Here is a 20,319-nt window from a genome sequence, read left to right as displayed (position 1 = left end):
CACATTATTGAGCAGTTTCTCTAACTGCAATTAATGTAATTATGTAAAAAGCAGACTGAAAAATCTCCATAGAAAGGGTAATAACAGCCACAAGTAACATCAATCTTGATAAAGCGAGAGGTACAGATGGTTTGAAAATCCCTTTAGTAAAACACAATGTGGTCATTATTTTCTAAAGGGAAATTATCTATCAAGGGAATTCCCTGAAGTATAAAGTACACTTTTTAAAAAGATTATAGATATCATATATCTCCAGCTAACTATTAGTTATGTTTAGAAGAACACAATTGACATTAGGAAGGTAAAAAATGTAAAATATATGAAATTAACTTTCATAATGACAGAGCTGTGCTAATCCCTGTTAATGCCAAATAAGCCTTCAACATGGTGTATAAAACATATGTGGAGGCTGCATTAGAGTAGTTTTGCATTGAGCATAACTTAATTAAATTGATTTATTTTCAGTCAATAATAGTCTTCAACTGCTATGGTAAAAGTTTATATAATTCTATCAAAAAAGATTAATATTTAAAGAAAAACTGACAACGCTGTTCGGAACACCAGTACTATTCTCGGACTTACATACATGTGTGCCTGGGTAAACATTGTACTATTTTTATTTATTTAACTCATTGAGATAATGTTTATAATTAAAAGCTTAAAAAAAAAAAGAAGAAGCTAATCCTCATTGTAACAATGACTGATATGTTGACATATAGTTACAAAATGTGGGGGGAAACTGAGCTTTCTCTATATCTGCTAAAGAGGCCGAACAGGTTGTGTTTTCGGCCTGACACTTGTACCCCCTTCATCAAAAAGGGGCCTTAGGCTTTTCAGTATACAGATGAAATCTCTGGTTCCGTCTCACCATCCTCATGGCTCCCGCGCGGGAACCCCCCGCCCCCCCTTCTATGCCGCGCGCACTCAAAGCATGCGCACACTTTACGTGGCTTTTGTAGCGGGTGAACGTGTGCCACTGCAGGGGGGGCACAAAGCATCCCTGGAGAGTGGGTCCGAATAAGAGACTGTATCTGTACAGTACTGTAGGTCTTATTGAAAATTTTTAGGAGGTTTTGGGGTGTGAGTAATTTAAGTGTACCTTGCATAGCCATTAGCATAACTCCCAGGTACCTAAGATGTTCTCCTTTTTGAACACAGGTGTTATTTGGAAGGAGGTTTTGAGGGGACTGTTGCAGAATACATGCAACCACACACGCGGGTTCTCTTGATAAGGCTTCTTTATTGAGCCTTAAAAACATACAGCACACAAAACAAAATAGCTTCTCTTCAGCATACAAAAATAAAATAGCTTCTCTTCAGCAGACAAATCAAAATAGCTTCTCTTCAGCATAGAAAACAAGGCAGCTTCTCTTTAGCATGCAGGACACAGACAGTTCATCACACATGTACTTTGAAAAACAGACCTTATAGCAGTAATCTCTTCAGTATTTCAGTCCTGTCTCCTGACCAGCTAGCCTGCATGTGTGTACAGCCTGGGGGTTTTAAAACACCTTGATTATGCAGCTGGGTTCAGACTAAATAAGCAGCCCTTCTCAACTGAAACTTAACCTCGTCACTGCTGCACTGCAAGCCTAAACATAGGTTTGCCAGGTATATGGCTGGTGACGTTCATTCACCCTGTCACAGGGACATATATATATACACACACAGACACAGTATACACACAGTATACAGTGCTTGGGTCTCTCCCTTTCTATGAGATAACTAACTGCCATTATTTTACACATCATTAGCTTTGTGGATACACGTTAAACTCAGAGGAAACAACATCCATTAGCTATTTAGTTAAGGTCATGTTATTTGCCCAGACTGAACGGAGCTTTGAGGATCTGGCCCTAGGAGAGTACTTGGAACAAAAAGAGAATTGCTATAGTCTACTGTACGATGGATGTTCCAGGGATATATATGTAACAGCTGGAAAGGGAATTGAAAGGCCAAGTAGACTGAGAATCAAGAAAAACATAAGCATAGAAAACAGAAAGAGAAGCAGAAGCTGAATTATTAAGCCACAGTACCTGTACGGCACTGCAAGACTGTTCACTTCAATAAGCTTATCACGTGGTGCATACAGTATGTCATTTTTTTCTTTCTGAATAGGTCCCTTGCTGAAAAGTATTTGTTGTAGCAGATTGAAGAGCATCACGGAGGGAGTTGGTAGCAAATAAAGGGGAAAGTTAAGAGTGTTCCCAGGAATTGAAGGGGAAAGGGAAGATTGTGTTATCATTTGGTTCTTGGCAATGCCTCCCTGTGTAAGTCCATTATGTTGGTTGGGTAAACTGTATATTTGTGAATAACATGACACTTTGAAACATACAGTACAGTTTTATGGATCATTTGCTTGTGAAGCTTGTTGACCTGGGACAGCCATTGAGTATCTGTTAATGCGCAGCGCAGTGGGCCCGCCAGAGAAAATTAGCGCTGTACGTGGCACTGAAATTATAAATAGCAACAGTACTAGCCATAGAGAAAAAACATACTGCACACGCACACAAATGCACACAGAACTTACTATGTGTGTGTGTCTGGAGAACCAGTGGGGGCTGGGGAGTTGTTTCCTCCCCCCAGAGACATGGCGAATGGAGGAGAGAGGTGTGAGCAGTGTATTCTTCAGGTCCTGACCACAGCCACAGGGGGGTTGAAGCAGTTATGTGGAGTCCAGCCTCTGTCGCTTCCTCCTATAGTAGCATGCAGGGGAAGAGATGTGCAGCTTCACTGGCTGTCCCTCGTTGAGTGACAGGTTTCTCAGCCTATAACCAAGGGGGAGGGATGAGCATCCTTACTAATTCCTCCAAAGATTCTGGTCAGGCTCTACTTCCTCTATCGGTTGGGCCTCCACAGAGCTGCCAGGCCCGGAACACTAACCCCAGCTATTCCCCCACCCTCCTCCTCCCTATTGGCTGCCCATAGTAGATATTCAGTGTAAGGGAACTGCTTGTGTAAAGTTTTTATATATTAATTTTTACTGTGTTTTTTTTAAGTGAAACTTCTATGTTGGCACCTACCAAATGAAAAATATTCCTTGGAGTAAATCACCTTGTTGGAGATGGAAGTGCAGTCCGGAAGTGACGTCACTGCTGGCAGAAGAAGCCGTTATGTCACCTGGTGTACATGCAGAGGCCTCTCACGCTCGGAGCACATGCGCAGGAGCCGTTGCATACATCACGGCGCGCCTGTGCAGTAGACACTGCATCAGGGTGTTGCCTGTGCAGTAGGTGCATCATCCGGGCACACGCAACTCAGGTATTGGCATAACACACATTCACACAGAAACACCACACTCACACACAGAGAGACACACGCACACAGAGACACACACACAAACAGACACACACACAGAGACACACACATAGTCACACACACACACAGTCACAAACACACACAGATACACACATAGACACACACACACAGAAAAACAGAGATGCACACACACAGGGCCACCAACAGGGGGGGATTCTGGGGTTTGCGTCCTGAACCCGGTGACTCAGGAGACCCGGCCATCACCGGGCCATGTAAAAAAAAAAGTGCCTGGAAAATAATGGCCGTAATTTTTGCTCTCCCTGCAGTAGGGTCCCGGGCAGCCGGGCCTTAACCCGCACTCTCCCTGAGTCCCCAGCCACACTCCTAAGCCCCTCCCACCATCCTCATCCCCTCCCACCATATCCTCTCGGCACCCCCTGCAGTAGGTTCCCGGGCGGCCAGCCTTAACCCGCGCTCTCCCCCGCCACGCCCCTCAGCCCCTCTTCTCCCCCAACCATCCCCATACCCCTCCACCATCCTGAGGCCCCTACCGGCATCCCCTCGGCACCCCCTGCAGTAGGGGCCCAGGCAGATGGGCCTTAATACGCACTCTCCCCAGCCACGTTCCTCAGCCCCCCTCCCCCCACCGTACCCAGGCCCCTCCACCGTTCCCAGGCCCCTGCCGGCATCCCGGATGTGACCTATCACATGGTACAGCAACCATTGGGATTGTCTTCAATCCCATTGGCTGTAATGCCATGTGACATAGCCAAGAGGTTTTAAGGATATGACGTATCTCCCTTGGAGATGACGTCACATCCTTAAAAAAAAAAAAAAAAGGGTCGGGCACATGATACAGCATCCAATCAGATTGGAGCTGTACCATCTGTCCTGAAAATGTGACGTCACAGGCCCTATATAAAGCCTTGATGTCTCATTTTACCTTAAGAAGCTGAAGAGACAACATCTTTTTGGGGATTTACCATGGGACTATGGATTGACAGATGAAGATAGAATATTAAAGAAAAGATAGAAATAATTATAGAAGAAGATAGAAGATTAAAGAGAGAAGAATTTTGTTACCTGTTCCGGATCTTCAAGGTGGATGGCGTTGGATTGACTTTGATGACGTCGCAGTACGAAAGCTTGCAGAAACGCCAGGATTCGGAGAGACAACGTTTCTAAAGGTAAAAAAATATTGAATGTATGTAAATGTCTTTTTCCCAGGTTTTAGGATTGTACAGTATATTTTTCTTTTTACTGTATGTTTTTCATTGCCCATTGACTGATAATGTGTTAATCTGTAGTGTACAGATAAATATAGTGACAGTCAATGCATTTTGGGGCAAAAGCGTTTTTTGTATTGATTGTTGTTTTTTCTGTTTCTGTTTGTTGTTTGGCTTAAATTGTTTGTAATTTTGATGGCTTGTTATTATTTCATTTCCCGGTTGTTTAGCGGTTTTATTTAATTATTTATTTTGTTGGCTAGTGGTTTAAATTCATTAATTGTTTTGTTGGCTAGTGTTTTAAATTAATTAATTGATTGGTTGGCTAATACTTTTAATTCTTGAATTGGGTTTTTTGGGTGCTTGTGTATATGTTTTATTATTGTGTATTTTTGACCTTCATGCATTTTTATTAGGGTGACCATTGACTGCTATAGTGGCTTATCATTCCCATATTATATGGTTATGATGTACCACTATGCCAATCAATGGGTACAGAGTGGGTGTAGTGGTCCCAAGGTGGTTGGTTAGGCCTCCCGGGTGAGTAGCAGGGGACGGTGGTTAACCCCTTAATTACTATAGCGGTTATTAACCGCTAAGGTATTAAGGTGTCAGGGGCCATTAGATTGTTTTTTTTCTTGTATTCTTTCTGGCAACGGAGGACATGGCCCTGCAGTATGCTGATGAGGACACCCTTCATGATTTTATGGGTAAGTTGAACGTTTTATTTACTTTATTTATGCTGGCTGGCTAATGTTTGAGTTTATAATGGGCAAATTAGCTACATTATTATCCATATCTGTATAATAGTTATTTTGCCCATTACTGTACTGTATGTGTTGGGGGGAGTGGGGGAGGAGGTGTATTTATTAAAATGTATTAAAAAAACATTTGCAACAGGATTGGTACCGCAGGACTGCGGGGACACATGGGGACCGCCCAAAGTTCCCCAGACACCCGTGGGGACTACCCCAGGGCCCCCAGACACCCATAGGGACCAACTGGAGGCCATGGACACTCGCGGGGACAACCGGGGGACCTCTGGTATCAATCCTGTGTATAAAACTTAAAAAATGCTTTTATGTGGGGGCACAGGGGGTGGGTTGTGTATTGGTGGTTAGTACATATTGTAATGTTTATTGAGGGCAGAGGGGGTGAGTGAAGGCCCAAGTGCCCACTTCACTCACCCCCTCTTCCCCCAATAAAGCCACTGTTGTTCCTTAACCCTTTCATTGCCTTAGCAGCTAGCCGCTAAGGTAATGAAGTTGCCTGTAAATGCATGTTTATTGCATGGTATTCATGCCGGGGGCCTGAAGGTTGTGATATTAATGATACCAGCAACGGAGACTCCCGGCATCAATCCGATGCAGGAAAAATGCATTTTTTTTTCTAAGTCCCCTCTCGTCGCATCTTGGCAGCTTCTCGCCACCTTCCTGCCAACTTTCCTGGCAGGAGGATTTTGAGAGGAAATCTATATTCTAGAGCCGTGATTAGCCTCGATAAGCTAATTGGGGCTACTAGAATTGCACGAGTTTGAAAATCTGCCGATAAATGTCTTCACGCTGCTCGTTTGGTGATTTTTTTTTTCTCGGAAAAAAAATTGCAGGAAAGGGCTTTTATCGGCGACTTAGCAGGACTTACTGAATCGCTGTGGACCTTTTGGCGAAAAGGCCTCGATAAGAGGCTTTTCGGCTCTTAGTGCATAGACCCCTCAGTCTTTGACTGAGCCTCTGATTGAGCCACCTGTGCTGAAGCAGGGATATCCTGAAAACCTGACCTGTTTGGGGGGAGGGGGAGGTGTGGCGGGAGCTTGAGGACTAGAGTTGGCCACCTTTGGTCTAATGCATTGGGATATTATGTTAATATGATTCACCTCTTTGAAACAAAACATGTTCTGACGTGACTTTTCAGTAAATGACAGCAATAGGGTAAAAACACATTATCGGTTTATACTGTAACACTGTAGTAAAATCAATGTACATCAGGGTACTGCCATTCTAATGGTATATTTAAACACTGGGGATTACTGTGGCCTCTGTGTTAGACAGAACAATCCTTACAGGTTCTGACCTTCTGGCAACAATATGACTTCACAGTCCTCTGAGGTTCATTGCGTAATATGCTTTCTTACAGCCCCATCTTCAGGAACTAACTATTAAAATTGAGAGAGATGAGGAATATATGCATTGTCCATGACATGCAAGTTTGTTTTACTTAGTATCTATATAAGCCTTACTCTCATTCTTTCACGCACCATGATTCTGGCATGGCAGAAACAGACTAGAAACATTATATACTACTATAAAATGCAATAATAACTCAAGTGGAAAAGCTGCTACACAGCTGTGTTACCCGAAGACTGTTTCCTCTGCTATATTATTAGTGTTGACTCATGATATATTGACTAATGCTTGGATATCTTAATTATTCTATTTACTTCCTAGATATGATATACATTTGTTAGATACGTGCTTACTATTTTTTTTTACCCAACCGTGCATTGTTGTGTGCTATAATTGCGTGGTAATTATAAAGGCAACATTCATGTTGAATATACAGACAAGTCGTATTGGTTAAAACAATGCATTACAAATCACTCTCTCATGCTTTTAAATCAAATACATTCTGTACATGCACACATAATTCAGCAGATAAAATGAGCTCCGGCATGCCATATTTTGTTTTGTGGTTTCATGCAAATGAATGATTTCTGTCACTTTATCCCCCCAAAATGTATTGTGTATTGGTTTGTCATTTACCTATCCACTAACAACGTAGAGTCAATAACCAGGACAAACTGGAGTAGGGAAGACTTGTTACCAGTATGGGTAAAAAAAACTATTAAAAGAAGAGGAATTTGTATTGATAAAATTCCTTATAATTAATACTTTCATATTTAACTTGTGTGTTAACTATCAACCCATCTTTATTAAAGCAATGTACTGTAATAGAATGTGTTGCATTTATCTGAAATGTGTGTATTCTGGAGATTAGGATGAGGTGGACTTCCAGGGACAATTCCGATGAGTCCTCTTTTCTTTGCATAGATTTAGCTTATTTTCTTCCCTTCTTTCTGTGTTAGGGGCCAGGGCTCCATCCCTGTGTATAAACTGCCGATCACAATCAGTACTTCAATCTGTTCTTCACTTACAGTTTCTCTTTCTCATCATTCAGTGTTTGTATTACTGTATTAGCTAGTCTGTGTGTTACGGTATCTAATCCCTCTTCTCTCAATTTTACTGGAATTTCGTTTCTGTACCAGTCTTTGTCAATCTAATATACTTTATGTCAATTGCTCCTGCTCTCTGCCATTACCTATCCTGCAAACAGTCTGTCCTCACATGTATTTACTTGGTAGCTACCTCTTAGTAAAACAGCTTATTTTCTTCTAAGCATTTTATGGCCTTTGTCAGGGGTGCTCAACTCAGTCCTCAATCCCCCCCCCCCTCCAACAGGACAGGTTTTCAGGATATCCCAGCTTCAGCACAGGTGGCTCAATCAGAGTCTTCGACTGAGCCTCTGACTGAGCCACCTGTGCTGAAGCGGGGACTGATTGAGCCACCAGTGCTGAAGCTGGGATATCCTGAAAACTTGACCTATTGGAGAGAGGAATGGAGAGGGGGCAAGCGGACTGGGGTTGAGCACCCCAAGTCTATGTTACAAGAACGTGGTCGGCGCTTCTTTAAGGTGACAGAGAATTTCAACACAGAAAACCGTTCATAAATCCATCATCTCGTTGCATACCCTAAAACTGAACAAAAAAAATCACAACTAAGATTAATACGTTATTCTGGACCCAGGCTCATATGTAGCATGTGAGTAAGTTCATGTAGCTTAACTCGTCCCCATTTAAAGCACACAAAGTACTTCTATTTTCTTCAACTTTATTGACGGGAGTTAACAGAAATATACAAGTTCTTATATGTGGATTGTGCTAGCCGATTTCTCTTGTCAGGACAATAACCTATGAGAGGAAGGTGTTCTGCTATGGGGAAGTGTTTCTCTGAGGGGAAGGTAAAAAGGATTTCCTTTCTGAGGGAGCAATGGAAGAAGTATCTACTCTCTTTGGCTGCTTGCTGAAAAGGAAGGAGCACACTTTCCTGTCAGATAGGAACAGGCTAATGGGCATAACAATATGCAGATAAAGCAGGGGGAGAGGACTAAACCAATCTCAAACTGTGAGTATTGGTAGGTTGCATGGGCAACTGAGTAGAGGCTGTGTAAAAGGGGATAACTTGTAACAACTATGTTGCAATATACACAGCTCTGGCTTCTTCACAGCAGGGAAAAGCATGTAACTTTAGCTGGGGTGGGCTGGCAGCCTGAGAGCAGGAAAAATACAGAGAAATAAACAATCCTGTTCCATGACATACATAGATGTGATTTGCGTTGAATTAAACAATTTCCACTTATATTTATGCTTTGATACATAAAGCCCTTTCTGAGCTACCAGGGCAACTGAATCAAAAGTTACTGCAGCTGCTTGCCAGCTGCCCCAAGTAAAGACCTCATCTTCTGGACACTACAGTCTAAGTTAGAAAAAGAAAAAACACACAGGGACATATCAAAGCACCAATGTGATATTGTGATAAGCATTGTGGCAGCCCCATTGTAATATAAATGCCAGCATCAGAGCATTGTTTTAAACGTGCAATCCATGTCGTTTTCATATTTTTTTCCGTTTTGTAACACAGTTTATAAGCAGGGTGTCTCTGGAGCTGAACCCCTTAATTTAGGCTCTGGAGACCCTCTGCTTCCGAAGATACTTACCTCTCTGTAGGCGGTGCCAGTAGCTGCTCAAACGGAGGTTTTAAAGTTTAAAACTCCTGTGTCATGCGGGCCTATAGGATGCCGTAAATGACAACGTCACGGCTTCCCATTAGCCTGCAGGGTGTAGGAACATTGAAACTCCACCATAACATGAACCCCGGTAGCCAAGTGGAGCGGCTACCAACACCCCCTTGGGAGTTAAGTATCTCTGGAGCAGGGGGTCAAAAGAGATGAAATTAATGAGGTTAAGCTCTGAAACCCCCTGCTCCAATCCAATGGGGAAAAAATTAAAAGAAAACAAAACGCCATGGATTGCTACTTTAACCCACAAAGATCAAAAGGTCAAATATTTTACACTCCATTGAGTATCAGGATTACTGTATAAGGATGAACACAGCTTAATTTTAATTTGCCTTAAAGCCAAAAACCGTGACTTTGCAAAACATGTTCACCTCTTTTATATAGCATATATATTTATACGGATTGCAATAAATATGTATTATAATTCTAGCAAATGCAAGGATAAACTTGATGGGGGCTTGTGGCTTAGAGGACGTTTAGCGTTCATATGTATTGAACATTCTGATTGCTACGGCATGTATTGGAATAAGTAGGAAAATGCACTGTACTTGTATCACATTTACGAATAGACTAGTAAATACAGACTTCATTGTAGTATGTGACATACTTAATGTAATGAGAGCACAAAGCATATTATTAAATAGACTGTTGTGAATGTTCGTAAATGAAACACGTGTGTGTGTGTGTGTGTGTGTGTGTGTGTGTGTGTGTGTGTGTGTATATATATATATATATATATATATATACTGTGTGCTCATTTGCATATCATTTCCCAGAATCCCTTGCTGCAGTGGAAGTGCTGTATGCTGGGTGATAATGGGGAAAGGCGGGGTTGCAGACCTGCCTAAGACATGCAGATGAGCATACAGCTATATTTGCATATTTGCTTTCCTGTGGCGGGTTTTTGTCACTTTTTTTACTCACCATAACTTAACTCAGTATTATGGTTTAGCCTATCCCATAGCCTCTCTTGCATTCCCAGTAAAATCAACCCCACACTGATGAGACCCATCAAGGTCGAAACAGCTGTCTGTGGGTGGTTTTCTGGGTATGCACCTTAACCCTGGCTGTGCTCAAAGCTGTGACCATGCAGCAAGCTTAAGCCTATAGGGAACCATGTTAAAAATGGTTATTGAGGCAAAAAGTGACACTGTGTGCTCATTTGCATGTCATTTCCCAGAATCCCTTGCTGCAGTGGAAGTGCTGTATGCTGGGTGATAATGGGGAAAGGCGGGGTTGCAGACCTTCCTAAGACATGCAGATGAGCATACAGCTATATTTGCATATATATATATATATATATATATACATACATACATACATGTAGAGGTATCAGTACGGTATCAGAAAGCTGCCTGCACGTGGGGTCGTGAGAGGAGCTGAAAGAAGAGGAACAAGCACAGATTCTCTCCACTGACTACATTGGCGTTCATCATGTGAGTAGGAATCATCACTGTCTTAGATAGGGATCTGATTGCTAGAAAACGCTGCGCAATCAGGTGTGCCTCTCATCTGTATTTCAGACGTGCATCCGTCCATTCCTAGGACACATCCCATCTGGAACATTTTCAACAGAGCCCAGTTACCATCTTTAATATCAGAGACTATCTGAAGATCACGGTATCTTGGACTTTAGCGCTGGGGACTTTAATATTGTTTGTGCACTGTTTTGTATCAGGTTTGGAATAACCTGACATTATTGTCACCTAGCTGCTTGCTCTTACAGCAATAGTTAGACTGTTTGTTGTGTTAGCACGTATTATATAATTTTTAGCACTGTATTTATCACACCTTAATTAGTGTAGGTAAGCGCTTTTTGGAGGGGTTATTTTCTTTGTTTTGTATTTTTTGTATTCCTTAACCACTCAGCAGCCAACCACACATACAATGGCACTATTCACCAATAGAGCACTGAGGGGACAAACCCTAGCCGGTTTCTTTAATGATGCCAGTGACCTTATGGAAACAGATAAGGAAAGCCTGGAGACTCAGTTTTCAAAATTAGAAAAATTATTGACGCAGGAGATGAGGCAGGTCTGGGAAACATTTACTCTTAAACAATATCTCGAGAATAAAAGGATTCCCAGAGGGCTTAGAGTCCTGAAACCACCCACATCTGACTATGACAATGAAGAATTCCTGAAAGAATGGAACTGTATACTAGATACATGTTCAGTGAATCTCATGCTACACCTTATCAAACGTAGGGCAGTTACACTGGAGGCTTTGGATGGGCAAATAAATTCCATTAAAGAACAGTTGGAACCCTTCACAGAGCTTCCAGAGTACAAAAGCCTTGAAGAAAAGACATCTTCACGAATTGATAAGGTTGAGAAAGAGGTTAAACTGACAAAGCACAAAAAATTTAGCAGGGACAAGAAGGATTACGATGAAAATAGACAGAGGAATTGGAAAATAGAAAAAACAATTACAATAGTTGAAGTAGAAGCAGGAGATTATGAATCAAATCAGATATCAGGTCCTTCCAGAGATAGGATAGATTCCACCAGGTGCAATATGACAGAAGATACAACAGTGGAAAGGAAAGGAGAACACTTGACAAAAGATATCAAGTCCAGTTCCAACCCTGGAAAAGGGAAAAAGAAATCTAATAAGCAAGAGCAGAGAGATGTTAGTACTCATAAAGGTCCCCTAGATGAACAACATAGTGTGGAACACAAATATAGGGATAGATCACCGGCTGATAGAAAGTATGAGGGTCACCATTACCGTGATAGATCACCCATTGATAGAACCTATAGAGGTAACTATGAGACAAACAATCAGAGTAAGAAGTCAAACTCCTCCTCTTCTTTTTTAGAACAGCGCCAGGGTCGAGCACCAATGCGGGAACATTGGAGAGACACAAGAGCCCAACCAGACAGGCAGGAGCCAGTAAGGGTAGAAAAGAAAAGACAGAGATTAGAAGAGCTCGAGGAAAAAGAGGAGGTACAAGGAAGAGAAAGGGAAAGAAGAAGACTAAACCCAAAAAGGGACTGGTAAAGAGCAATGTATTCAACATTAGCAGTGTAGATCTGAAACCAGTAGAGTTAGAAGTTCTATCTCGAGGCTTAAACTTCACCCCAGTAAGTGGACCCAACATGTTTAACATTTATGTTGATGTCCACAGATTCTTGAGGAAAATTTCCCTCAAGAAATACTATCTGAAGGATGCAGTGAGCAGATCAGTGTTATCACCGAATGCCAATCCAGTAGTGGTAAAACCCCCCCTCACTCCATTTAGAAAGCCTTCTACCTTTTACCCGAGAGGCATGAAGGGGAATTTTGTAGACACCTTTGCTGAAATGGTTATTTCGGACTTAGAGGAAGCCAGTAACAATTTCAAGTGCCATAAACAAAACCTGAGTAAGGAGGAAAAGGTGGCAGTAAAATCCCTTGAATCCAATTCCCAGATAGTAATCAAATCAGCAGATAAGGGGGGAGGAGTTGTGGTGATGGACTCTTCCTATTATAGGGAGGAGGCACTTAGAATTCTGGGAGACACCACCACCTATGAGATGTTAGAGTCCAACCCAACTGACGCCTTTAGAGAAGAAATGGCAGCTCTTTTGGATCAGGGCCTTGGGGATGAGATTATTAGCATCAGGGATAGGGAATTCCTTATGATTGAACAGCCGAGAATCCCTGTGTTTTATTTCATCCCTAAGATCCATAAGAACCTCACCCGACCCCCTGGCCGCCCGATAATATCCGGGATACATTCCCTCACCTCAAACCTTTCCCAGTTCCTAGATCATCTACTCCAAAAATATGTTGTACAGGCCCCGTCATACATTAGGGACACGTCACAGGTGTTAAATCTTGTACAGGACCTGACGTGGGAGGAAGATCTATGTTGGGTCACCTGCGATGTGGTCTCGCTTTATACGGTCATTGACCATCAGATGGGACTGGATGCAATCAAAAGAGTCCTAGAACAGGACGTTGAGGTAGACGAAAAACTGAAACAATTCATTCTGGACGGAATCAAATTTATTCTGACACATAACTTCTTCAGTCATGACCATAGGTTCTACCTCCAGACATGCGGCACTGCCATGGGCACCAGGTTTGCCCCAAGTTACGCCAACCTGTTTATGTCCATCTGGGAGGAGGATCATATCAGGTCCTCCCACCCATTTGGTGCAAACCTGGTGCTCTGGAAAAGGTATATCGATGATGTGCTGTGTGTCTGGAGGGGGCCATTAGATAGACTTGAGGAATTCAAACTATATTTGAATGATAATATGCGGAATCTTAGATTCACGTTCAGTCAGGATAGGACTTCAATTAATTTTCTCGATCTCTCCCTTTATGTAGTTAACGGCATCATCCATACCAAAACCTTCCACAAGGAAGTAGATGCCAACACTTACCTTTTGGCATCCAGCCACCACCACCCTAATTGGTTACGCAATATCCCAAAGGGGCAAGCCCTTAGGATCAAACGGAACTGTTCCGAAACTTCTGTATACCACCATCAAATCAGGGAGTTGAAGACCAAGTTTATTGAACGTGAGTATAGAAACCAAGAATTGGATCTCGCAATTAAAGAGGTCAATAAGACCGACAGAGCATCCCTGCTGTGTGGGGGGAAACGGACAGCTGATGTGGGTCAGGCCCCATTTCCGTTTTTTATCACACAGTATAGTGGGATAGCTCCATTCATATCTAAAACACTCAATAAACATTGGAGCATTCTCCAACGAGACCCAATCCTTAAAACCGTGCTCCCAATCAAACCGAAAATAGTTTTCAAGCGAGCAAAAAATTTAAAATCCTCCCTATCCCCCAGTTGTCCGCTGGACAATCTAAAAGATCACCATGTCACATGGTTACAAGATCTTAAAGGTTTTTACACATGTCAAAGCTGCATTGGATGTAAACATAGCAAAAAAACTAAGACCTTCAGATCCAATGTGACAGGTAAAAGCTATGGCATAAAAACCTTTATCACCTGCAAAACCAACTTCTGCGTCTATTTGCTGGAATGCCCGTGCGGCCTACAGTATGTGGGCCGCACGGGGAGACCCCTTAAACGAAGGTTCGCAGAACACGTTTACAATATCAGAAGGGGCCTCGAGACACATAGTGTCTCAAATCATTTCAGGCAACATCCCAATCAGAGCCCTGAAGGGTTAATGTGTGTAGGAATTGACAATCCAAAGAGTAGCTGGCGTGGGGGGGACAGGCTTAATCTAGTCTCTAAAAGAGAAAGCTATTGGATTTACACACTCAAGACCCTGACCCCCCTAGGTCTAAACATCGAATTTGACTTGGCAGCCTTCTTGAAGGACCATTAGTCCATTCCTGTTCACTGATGTGGTATAGTTTAGACATGAAATGTATTGTTATTTGGAGTACCAAATTTCCCATATGTCAACCCTTAGTTGCATTATGTGACTGGGATGCACTTCATTTTATTCATTCCAGTCTGATTTCATTATTGTAGTTATTGCCACCATCATCTTGAAATTTCAGTTCTTATCTATGTACCTTGCGGAGACATGCGCCAATCCACAATAAGATAACAACCCCCATTGCGCTGTTAAACCCAGAGCTGATAATCTATATTCCATTGTCCAAGTCCCGCCGCCGACAGGGGGTTCTTCCCATTGAGACAGTACATAGGTTATTACTGATCAAATTATTCATTGATGTGGTAAAGTTCAGTGAGGTAATGTAAAGTTTTTTACAGATCATTTTTATTCATGCCATTTGCCCTGTGGTAATTAACTATTGCCCTAGTGCAATTGGGACATATATTTATATTTTTATTTTCTATTACGAGTATTGCCATTATTATCAAGATTTTTGAGTCCTTATCTTTATATTATGTGGGTACATGTGCTTATTTAAGCCAAGGTACCAATTCCTATTACGCTGTTGGTATTAAAGCTGATACTCCACTTTCCAACAGCTAGGCTCCACCCCAAGTAGGAGGCTCTCTCCATTTGGTATAATATAAAAGGTATCACTGACCAGACTCCACTATCCCCTGACGAAGTGACCACGTGTCACGAAACGCGTAGGGAGGAGGAGTCTAGTCACTTGAGCCAACCCAGCCACCGTAGCCTCTGCAAGGAGAGTTCCCGGCAGCGGTGACGTCACACGCTCAGTACCACCAGCGTGTCTGCGTGCAGGGATTCTCTGTATCTTGCGGGCAGGATTTGCAAGCTGCGGACGGCAATTTGAGCAATACAATTCGGTATTGCACCATGTGAGTGTATTTTAATGTGTTTTTTAGTGCATTAGCTAATTAAAGTGTTTCAAACTACACCATATTGTGCCCATTCCTTCCCTCGGTGGGGGTTTCGCAACGGAGCCACCCCCGACGCCATTGTGGATTGAGGTCTCCTCCAGAAAGCTGCCTGCACGTGGGGTCGTGAGAGGAGCTGAAAGAAGAGGAACAAGCACAGATTCTCTCCACTGACTACATTGGCGTTCATCATGTGAGTAGGAATCATCACTGTCTTAGATAGGGATCTGATTGCTAGAAAACGCTGCGCAATCAGGTGTGCCTCTCATCTGTATTTCAGACGTGCATCTGTCCATTCCTAGGACACATCCCATCTGGAACATTTTCAACAGAGCCCAGTTACCATCTTTAATATCAGAGACTATCTGAAGATCACGGTATCTTGGACTTTAGCGCTGGGGACTTTAATATTGTTTGTGCACTGTTTTGTATCAGGTTTGGAATAACCTGACATTATTGTCACCTAGCTGCTTGCTCTTACAGCAATAGTTAGACTGTTTGTTGTGTTAGCACGTATTATATAATTTTTAGCACTGTATTTATCACACCTTAATTAGTGTAGGTAAGCGCTTTTTGGAGGGGTTATTTTCTTTGTTTTGTATCAGTACGGTATCGTCTATTCGTTTTTTTAATATATATATATAAATATACCGTGTTAGTCAAGCTTAATAATCAAAAACAAATACTCAATACCGTTCTGTGGCTAACTAAATGCTTTTATTTGTGCAAACTTTCGAGATACACTGATCTCTTCTTCCAGCGGTGTTACAATGTTGCTTTATTAATTGTAACGACGCCTGAAGAAGGGATTAGTGTATCTAGAAAGCTCACACAACTAAAAGCATTTCGTTAGCCACAGAACGGTATTGAGTATTTGTTTTGATTATTTATATTTATTTATATATGTGTTTGTGTGTTATTTTCTTAAAAGCAATTTACCATCAGCAACATTTTAGAAATTGTATAAACTGTATGTGAACAGTTGTATATAACTTATTCATGTTGTGTTAATACATCAAATAGTTAGGGATTAGTAAATGGATATTAAGGAAATTATTTATATATTTATATATATCTTCCGTTACTTTAACTGAACAGTATTCAATTAAAGTTGATAAAATATTTAGCAGTGTACTCAAATGAAGCTCTTTACATATAATGAAGCTACACTTATGACTATTAGAAAAGTGAAGCCCTGAGACAATCTAAGAGGTGGTGGGCAAAATAAATGTGTTGAACTGTATAACGTACCTAAGGATTTACAACACTGCATTTGTAATTGCTGCAGCCGGGCAAAAGAGGGAATATGCCTAAAAACACACCCTCTTTTCCTTTAATAAATCACCTAATGGCCTAATGAACATTGCCTTGGGCAGCACATTCAGCATGGAGTGGAGAGGTGTGTATCTATTGAGTGTGTGTCTCGAGCATGTGTGTGTGTGTCTGTGTGTGTGCGTCTTGAGCACGTTGCACCATTCACCTTTGTGTCCAGCATTTCTGGAGAAGCCTCCTGACATCCCTATGGGTAATTGCTAATAAAAAATGTTCCCCAACTCTACAACTATAATTATTTTGTATTTATTTTTGTAAAGTGGAACTTGCGTTGGGTTTGATTTCCTCTGGATGCTCCCTTTTGTTGGGATGTGACTGTGCGATCAGAAAGTGCTTATACAGCCAGAGTTCCCCCTCCCCCTTATCTTTACTGGTACTCTGATAAGGACAGGATGGGATAAGAGTAAAGAAAACACTCAATTCATAAACACTTCCCAATTCTGATACCCCTAAGGAATTCCACAGGCCGACAATGAGGGATTACACCTTTAATGAGGGCAGTTTGGAGCAACTCAAAAGTTTGCATCACTTCCATCCGATAACATTATACAGATTGCATAACACAGGATCCTTTCTATGGTTTTTCTGTTCTAGTGAGTAGTGTATATTAGTTGTTTAATAAGATCAAACAAAAACGATCTATGTCTTTAATAGCTTTAATCTTTTGTTCTTTTTTTGCTACTCAGAACACATTTTGTTCTGGAGCAGAGTAATAAAAAAGCAAAATCGTGTCTTGATACATTATATGGTGACTTCTTAAGAAGACAGAGCAGGCTTTATTACCTTTACAAACCTCTACATTGCCTTATTAGCTGCCACAATTTATTCAATCACACTCATTCATAACTGTAATTGAGCTATTCTTAAAAAGTTACTGTAATAGTTTTTGCTGTCAATTCGGTGATATGCTAGAAATTCATTTCTGGAGCCCATTGGTTGGTAAATAAAAATAAGGATATAGAAACAAATTAATGAAGATATTTAAACAAATAAAAAATATCATACATCTCTTGCATGTAAAAACTCATTCTAAAATATGATATCCTTGAGAAGTTGATGTATAATTATTTTTTTTTTAAATGACGTTTTAGTGAATGAAAAAGTGGGGAATATACTAATAACATTATATTATTATGAATTGAATATTATTTAATCTATGTAATTCTCCAGCACAGTGAAAAGCCATTTATATTTTATTGACTATTTATAGAGATCAGACAAAATACAACATTTTGCCACCAAGATGGTAAAATACGCCAAATAGAACAACATTTTAAATGAGAGTTAATATAGCACAGAGTAGGGGATCTCAAAGTCCTTAATACCCCCCCCCAACAGGTCAGGTTTTAAGAATATCTTAGCTTCAGCACAGATAGCTCAGTCAGGGGCTCAGTCGAGGACCTGACCTGTTGGGGGGGGGGGGGGGGAGTTATGTGAACTGGAGTTGTGCACCACTGGCATAGATAATGGGAAAAAAGTATTGATCTACCCTAAAACAAGAATAGGTCACCTGGTAATAAACTAGTGGTGCTTAATAAATAAACCTCAATAAAAGTGCATACATCAAAAAAACAGCTATAAAATAAGAGACTGTCTCTGAACAATACTTGCTGCCTGGATCCCTTGCAGAATCTCATTGTCTGTATAATGTGGAAGCTTGAGTAATGATCGTTCACCCTGGCTCACAAACAGTCCAGGGTGTTCCCAATTGGTGTTTCCAAGTTGAGTCATCAGTGCCCCTTGTCAGAGATTTTTTTTTACCTCTCTTTCCATCTCTGTTTCACAATTCCACAGGTTGCTTCCTCATGGGTCAAGTTCTGATTAACCACCCTGGCAGCAAACTTTTACAGTTGAGAAATGCGCAGGGTGAGAGCGATTCATCTGGGCGCCTGCAAAAGACATCACAAGCTGGAACGGATGCCGGCCTGAGTTCACACTGAAGCCCCGTGATGTCACCAGCGGGCATGAACAAGATGCAAGAGCAAGACACGGTAGAGTTGTGACGTCCTGCTGTGCATGACGGAAAGAGAGGTGATAAAAATCTCTGACTCAGCCCAGACAGCTGTTGTGTGCAGTTTTATGACTCTAATACCCAAAAGAAGGTTCAATTTGTGAGTGTGATTCTGTACTTACCTTTTATTCATTGTTTTAATAAATATCATGATGTACTGCATTAGGCTATGGCCCCGCTCCCTCAGTCAGCGCGCCCGCACTGCATGCAGGCAGCGCGCTGAGAGGCACAGACCTCTATCTGCGGTCTGTAGGAAGCGGGAGCGGCGGCCGTGGTTTGAGCGGAGGGGGACGTGGTTTGAGCGGAGGGACCCGCTACTCCCTCCACGAGCTCGGTCTCCCGGGCTGCAGGAGGGAGCTGCTGCGGGCTGCTGGAAGGTAAGCAACTCCTGCTCCATCCCCCTTCCCCCACAAATGCCCCCCACACACACACACCACCCCCTACCTTGTGGAGGAAGTTCTCTGACAGCTCCCGCCCCCGCCGCTGATAGGCTCATCAGCGCACCACTGGTGGCTGACACGTCACAGCGCGTTGTGAGCCGTGCAGCGAGGGGGGACTTGGACCGTCTCAAGAAGGATACCCCTGCTGGTGAGGAACGCTCACACGGCCGCGCGCGCCACTAGACGCGCCACCGGACACAGCGGGACCAAAGCCTTAGGTTCCATTGTATGTTTTTTTTATGCGGGGAGCGATTCTCCAAGCAAATAATGAAGTCGTATCCCTGATTTAAAGAAAGTGGAGCTAGTCTAACCACTCATAATAAAAGATTATATGCTGGCTGAAGACACACCAAAATGTGAGTTGTCAACCAGCAAGATTCTGTGAGCGTTATACAACATATGCTTGACGTTGTTATGCTATGTTCCCTTTTCATCTTATTTTTTCACATCTGCACGTGAGAATTTGATTGGACGACATCTGAACTGTTTAAACAGAGTATCTGCTCCTAACACAGACTGGGAACACCCCGGACGGTTTGTGCGCCAGGGAGGACTATCACTGGCATTGAGTTTTATAAACAAACAGCAAGGGAAACACATGTATGGTTGGAAATCAAAACATAAATTGTGCAACAAACATTGAATACATCGCAATACTATTGTGGCAGAGAGTTAATAAAAGAAAGCATTTCACTGGAAGGATTTTACAGTAAGATGTACCACCAAACCTGGAATCACAAGTGGATGCTCGTTTACCAATCACAGCCGTTTAATAACTTTGTTAAAGCATACACTTTTTTAAACCACAGTCAAACATATTTTCCTTTATAAGGGTCAAGCATCAATTTGCTTGTCATGCTTTGAAAATCTGGTCCTTCCCTTTAGCAGTAAGGCTACAGTATATACAGGTCAAATCATTTGCTGTAGGCAACTTCTTCCTGA

This window comes from Ascaphus truei, chromosome 14 (genome assembly GCF_040206685.1).
Source record: "Ascaphus truei isolate aAscTru1 chromosome 14, aAscTru1.hap1, whole genome shotgun sequence".
NCBI lineage: Eukaryota > Metazoa > Chordata > Amphibia > Anura > Ascaphidae > Ascaphus > Ascaphus truei.
Note: the sequence above shows the minus strand (reverse complement) of the source record.